Below are 6,000 nucleotides of genomic sequence, written 5' to 3' on the forward strand. Positions count from 1 at the left end.
CCAGCACTGAGTGAGGGAGGGTAAGAGGGATAGTAGGATAAGGCGTGCGTACAACGATGTCTGGCAGAGTAAAAGGGATCAAACTGCAATAGCACGAGCTGCACTGAATTTGAGGGTGGGTTTATCTACTTACACAGCCATTTTACTCAAGCCACATAGCAATGTTAAATATCACAAAACAGGCAGAACATGAATCATGGCACAAAAATGTAAATGCACAATTGATCAGTCCTGAGATATGTTTTTCCAGTGCTAGCTGTGAAATAATTATGTGCTTTTATAAAACAGGATTACCAATTTTAGAGCCGCAACAATCGGTCAATCCCTTCGCAAGTCCATTAGCTGAAAATTCAGCAATTATTCTGATGAATCTTTTTAGTAAAAATCACCAACAGTTCTCTCCATTAGGAAGATTTGCTGCTTTTCCCTATTCCATGACATTATTTTTATACACTGTTTTAGACCAGACAAAAATAAATAAATAAAAGCAGTTAAAAAATAAAACACAGATAACAAAACAATCTACTGTGAGGCACGTTTACTAGACTAGTTACTTAATTTCAGATAAAAAATAAAAATAAAAATAAAGCTCCTGTACAGTACTGTGGAGACCAGTTTTAATTTGCCTGTCGTTCACTTGAATATGAGCCTGGCTGCCATTTAGCCCCTGCACTGCAGTCTCACATGAAATGGACCGATGGCACATCAGACTGTCCTCACCATATTTACATCCCATCTCCGTTATTGGATGCATAATTCCTCCACACATCTCTTCAATCTTGTATCACAGACACACACACACACACAACTGACGACAATTATAATTTCATATGCCCCAGTGTATCGCCCACCCAAGCAATTTTCTGCCATTTAAATGTGAATTTATGTCTCATGTAAATGCGCAGGGATTCGATTTAGGCCCATTGGAGGACTGGCCTTTTCCCCAAAGAGTTTACTGTTATAGACTTCTGGTCATTTCAAGGTCTCTGTTCATCACCTCGATTTCACAGATTGCATCGGCACTGAATGACATCACACCACCTTATCAACTTCTCTCCTTACCCATAATACGGTTTCACCAAAAATCTGAATATTAAGTCAAACCATCTCTTACCTTGATCAATGCATCACCCTTCTGTTTTCAACCACCTGCTCTGCGGGTTTCCTATTAATGAAATGTAATTAGCTCTTATTTGTGACTGATTTTGAATAATTAAATACATTTTCATTGTCTAATATCAATCCCAGACATGTTTATGATAAAACTTTCCTGTCAACTTGAGCACTGCACTCCCTGACTGTGTGTAAATAAAAATGTTGAGTCATGTTTTAGAACGAGCCAGAAAAAAGGAGGATTCTCTAATGAAGAATAACATCTTCTCCCTCAGTGGGGATATATACTTTCAAGTCTGCACAATAAAACTAAAGCAAAAAGAAGAACAGTCGTTCCAAATCATCAGTTTATTTAATAAACTTCAAAATTATGGGCTTCTGGTCAGGTAATTTCCCAAACCTATAGTTTCACCATTTTCAAATGAGGCTAGAAGAATGTTGCTATTTCTTTAAATGCCTGTTTTCCATGCTGACGATAAAATCGGTGAAAAAACATTTCAATTAAGTTCACGTTTCACAGGCGGTAATTGGCTGTTTTATTGGCCACATCACAACATAGCAAGCAGTAATACATGACCTTTGTAAAGAGCATTTCTTGACAACGTGTTACTGTTTTACTTCAAATAAGTTTCTTCTTCATTCATTTAGAAAAACAAAGACTCAAACTTCTAACTATACACTGGGCACTTTCAATTCCTTAATAAAATGTCTTCTCTACTAACACAATACAATGAGCACATTTAAGGAGGCAGGTAATTTTTTACTTCATTTACGTATGTGTGTGTGGTTATTTTTTTCTGTGAGAGTAAGTCAGCTACTGTTCTAGTTCAGGAGATAAATATGACGTGAACCTTTCAGCTGCTCAAACTATGAATCCAAGATAAGACCTTGACCACATGATCAATTTCCTGCTCTTATCACAATAATAACTAGTCCACCTGCTGCTGATCACATGCACCCTCCAAAACCCTCACAAATACTGCAAAATGCATAGCACCATCAGTCTACATTCCCTCATCTTATCCGAAACCCAAGGTCTTTACACTCAGTTATCAAATACAGCTGGCTGTTGCGCAAACCATCAAGTGACACTTCTTTTGATGGCACCTTTAGTTTCACTGTGAAGAAGAATGTTAATATTGATAATACTGGTCAAACCTAAGAGCAAAAATAATTGGTAGCTCATATTTGAGCCACTTTTTAGGCTGATGCCATGTTCAAGCAGACAAAAAAGCAGCACTGCATGGAGGCCAATAAAGGCCTACAGCAATAGTTAACGCCCCAGAAGCTGTACTCAGAAAGCTTACAGTACCTACAAGGAGGTGATGTTACAAAGCAGACACAAGAGGTCTCCTCCATCTTTTACTTTCTTTTCAGAGCTACTGAAAGACCCTTTGGACGCCACTCTAAACTGTTGTCTTCACTTTCATATTCAATACATATTCACATGTTGCTTGTCATGTGTTTCTTTGGTGTATTAAGAGTTGTTTTTTTTCATGTGCTATGTGCAGAGGTGTTTTTTTCTGTTCTCAAACTGATCTCCCTGTTGGAGCTCAGTCTGAGGGGAGTTATTTTTTTCTCCTTATCTTTCCTCGTGTGGTGCATTTTCCATTGTTATACCTCTCTGACCTGTCTTCCCCATGTGATGTTTTGTGTAATGTATGTATGATCGGAGGGTAAGATGGCGCCGCCATTGCGTGCAATAGGTCGGCAGCCTTATGAAATTTCCCCTTGTGGGACTAATAAAGGTATATCAAATCAAATAAAATCAAATTATAAACAAGAAACTGGCTACCAACTTGGGCTGCTTTAAAACTTACACCATATAATTGTTTAGTATAATACAGTGGACTTCAAACGTTTTCTGGCGAGTACCATTTCAGAAGGAAAAAAAGAAAAAGAAAACTGAGCTCTACACCAATTTTTTATCAATACAATACAAAAAGAATTCAAGATGAATTTTCCCTAAATAAAGGTCACACAGCAGCATCAAAAAACTCTTGTTTGTTTCCCCATGAATTATTCAACTTAGTTTCACTTCATATTTTCACCTGGTTGTCTGCATCCCACCTGAAGTAGCTTTGTGCCCCACAGTTTTTAGAGCCACTGGTTTAATAAGACATGGCACTGCACAAATGTGTTGCATGAGTTATGGTGCAGGGTTCAGACAATGTCCAGAAAAATGCAGTGTTGCAGGTAAAGTGCTGTGTAATTCCAACCCAGAGAGAGAGGACTTGAGGGACCAGCAAAAAAAAGCAATGCAGCTCACTGTGCATTTGTGATTGATGGTCTCTGTCTGTGCAATAGCTGACTGAGCAACATGTACATCTCTCTTATTCAAACACTTAATGCCATGCACACTTACAATAGTGTGCTCAGACGGGCATCTCAGTGTATCTGAGTGTATCTCAGCCCAGTCATATGCGTCAGGCTTGCTATAGTGGCTAATTTAGAAGAGGGACCTACTACATAACTACCATGTCTTAGGTTGGCGTCCGACTTGGGGTCTTTGTCGCACGTTCTCTGTCATCCACTGCACCCTGATTCATCGTGGTACACCACTGAAAGAAAAAGAAAAAAAAAACATGGAGAAGAATATCTTTAATCTTATGAAACTCTTAAGAAATGTGTCCAGCATATATACTGTCATATTTGTTGATCTGTGGGTCAACAACACTGCATACTGTAAGAGCATATTTCTGCAAATTCTTGATCCTGTCACGTGTCTGTTGTCTGGTGCCAAGACATGTTCGGTCTGGCTTTTGGCCAGGCTGGGCTGGTCGCCACCACGGCCCCAGCAGCCTAGCAGGCAGGCCTAGCTTAATGCTGACACATCGCTAACATCAGCCAGGGAGAAGAGACCTCTGGGAGATGCTGAAACATCAGCACAGCACCATTTCAGATATACAAGGAGGGATATGCGTGCTCATCTACAGCAAAATTTAAGAAGCTGCCACAGTAACACGTAGGGACATTATTTTGACACACAACATCCTCTTGTGGGGAGTGAGGCTGTTCACACTGCGTATTACACACACTGACAGAGAAACTGTGGAAACGCACAGAAAAAGCCACACCCCTACAAATAAACCTATGATCATTCACATGAAAGCGTCCGATCATACTTTCGTTCCCCAACAAGAAAAACAGATGAAAATATTCAAAGGGACATAACCAGTCACATTTTGCTTAAACTGGTGTATTAGTGGTTTAAATTTGTGAATATTAAGAAAAGCATAATCTATTGCAATATTGTGACTTTAGGGACAAATAAACCTTAAAGATATTAACAACAACAACAACAACATATCACAGCACCTGATCCCAGAAAAGAAAATATATTTTCTTCTTTATGGGCATGTTTGGGGTAAACTAATCAAGCAGTGCTATTATTTCTAAAGGTAAAGGGCAATTCTAAACAATCACTATATTCTGTTTAAAAAAAACAAAACAAACAAACCTCGGAGCTTAATGAGGACAATATTGTGTAAACTAGAACAGAACTAAAAAAAACGGACAAGACCCAAACTCTTCACAATAGTGGTGTTTTTTTCATTCACACTAATCCTATCATAACGGCTGCCCTTTGTGCTTAGCAAGCCATGCAGATGAGATTGGCAGCAACGAGCATGTCATCGATATGCACAGATATAACCAGGAGTGCCGCTGATTGATGATGCAAACCTTCTCCCTATAGCCTTGTTTGTGACCTCTGACTTCTTACCCCTTGAGGGGTTAAACTTATTACCCTTTGACTCATGTGACCTCTTCTTTGAAAAGGGCTAGATTGAACGATGACCACAGCTTGGGTCCTATTGGCCACTCTGTCTCCAAACTGCGGCCAGAGGGCTGACCATCCAAACCCTACAGGGATGTGACCCTGGACCTGCCACACGCTCTGTGGATAATACTATTAACAGGTCAATACAAACCTTAAAAGAAGGGGGGAAGCAAATGCTGCTTTAACCTAAAGATGAGCAGAAGAAAGGGATGAGGGGGAGATATGTGGAAGGAACACATTTGCAAGACGTATATGGAGGTTATTTGTCAAGTCTGTTTGAACAAATGGTCGCCAATTTGATATGCAAACCGAGATAATGACCTCACCTGGACAAATTTTGGAAACCACTGAAAGTACATATCAGTATGGCTGCTCTGTTAAAAAAAACTGTATGGTCATTCACTGAAGGTGCGGCCAAAACTGTGTGCAGAAAAGCAACAGAAGTGAGCAAAATGTGTTCAGTTCATTAATTCTCAACTTAAATAAACCTCAGTGAAAGAACATGAGTACTTTTATCGTATCTAATTTAATCGAAAACTCGATTTTGATTATGTGTAAATTTAGGATTCAAGATTCTGTTAAAAACAAAGAAATTGTCCATGTGAACATTTAATTAGTGTATAATATGAATGCAATAATTAAATGTAGCTTGATCTCCAGCCTGAACCGAGGAGGGGCGTATTGGATGTTTGCCAGTAAACCACGCTACATGCAAGACATGTGCTCTCCCTCTCATACACACCCTCTACACAAGGATTGTTAGCTGTTTAATACCCATTACTGTTATTTCTCTCTAAGAAAAAGCATCTAAATGAGCTTTTGTAGAGTGAAGCAGTTAACTTATTGGTAAAAGATTTATTGGGATTTTAACCAATATGTCTTTATACTACACTTAAACTTTTTATGATGAATCAAACCAATATGCAGCATCGCCTATCTGAAACTGTTGTCCTTAATTAGGATACTTCAAAATGAATGCTGTGCAATCTCAAAACCATTAGCTAACTAAAGAAAATCCTCCAAATTCACCGTGTTTATCTCCAACTCTTTGGCAGTCTCTGCGATCAATATCACAACCCCCCCCAAAAAATGGGAAAAAATGAAAA

Source organism: Rhamphochromis longiceps, linkage group LG13 (assembly GCF_057381845.1).
Source record: "Rhamphochromis longiceps isolate RC_006_pf linkage group LG13, R_longiceps_female_GT1.1, whole genome shotgun sequence".
Taxonomy (NCBI): Eukaryota; Metazoa; Chordata; class Actinopteri; order Cichliformes; family Cichlidae; genus Rhamphochromis; species Rhamphochromis longiceps.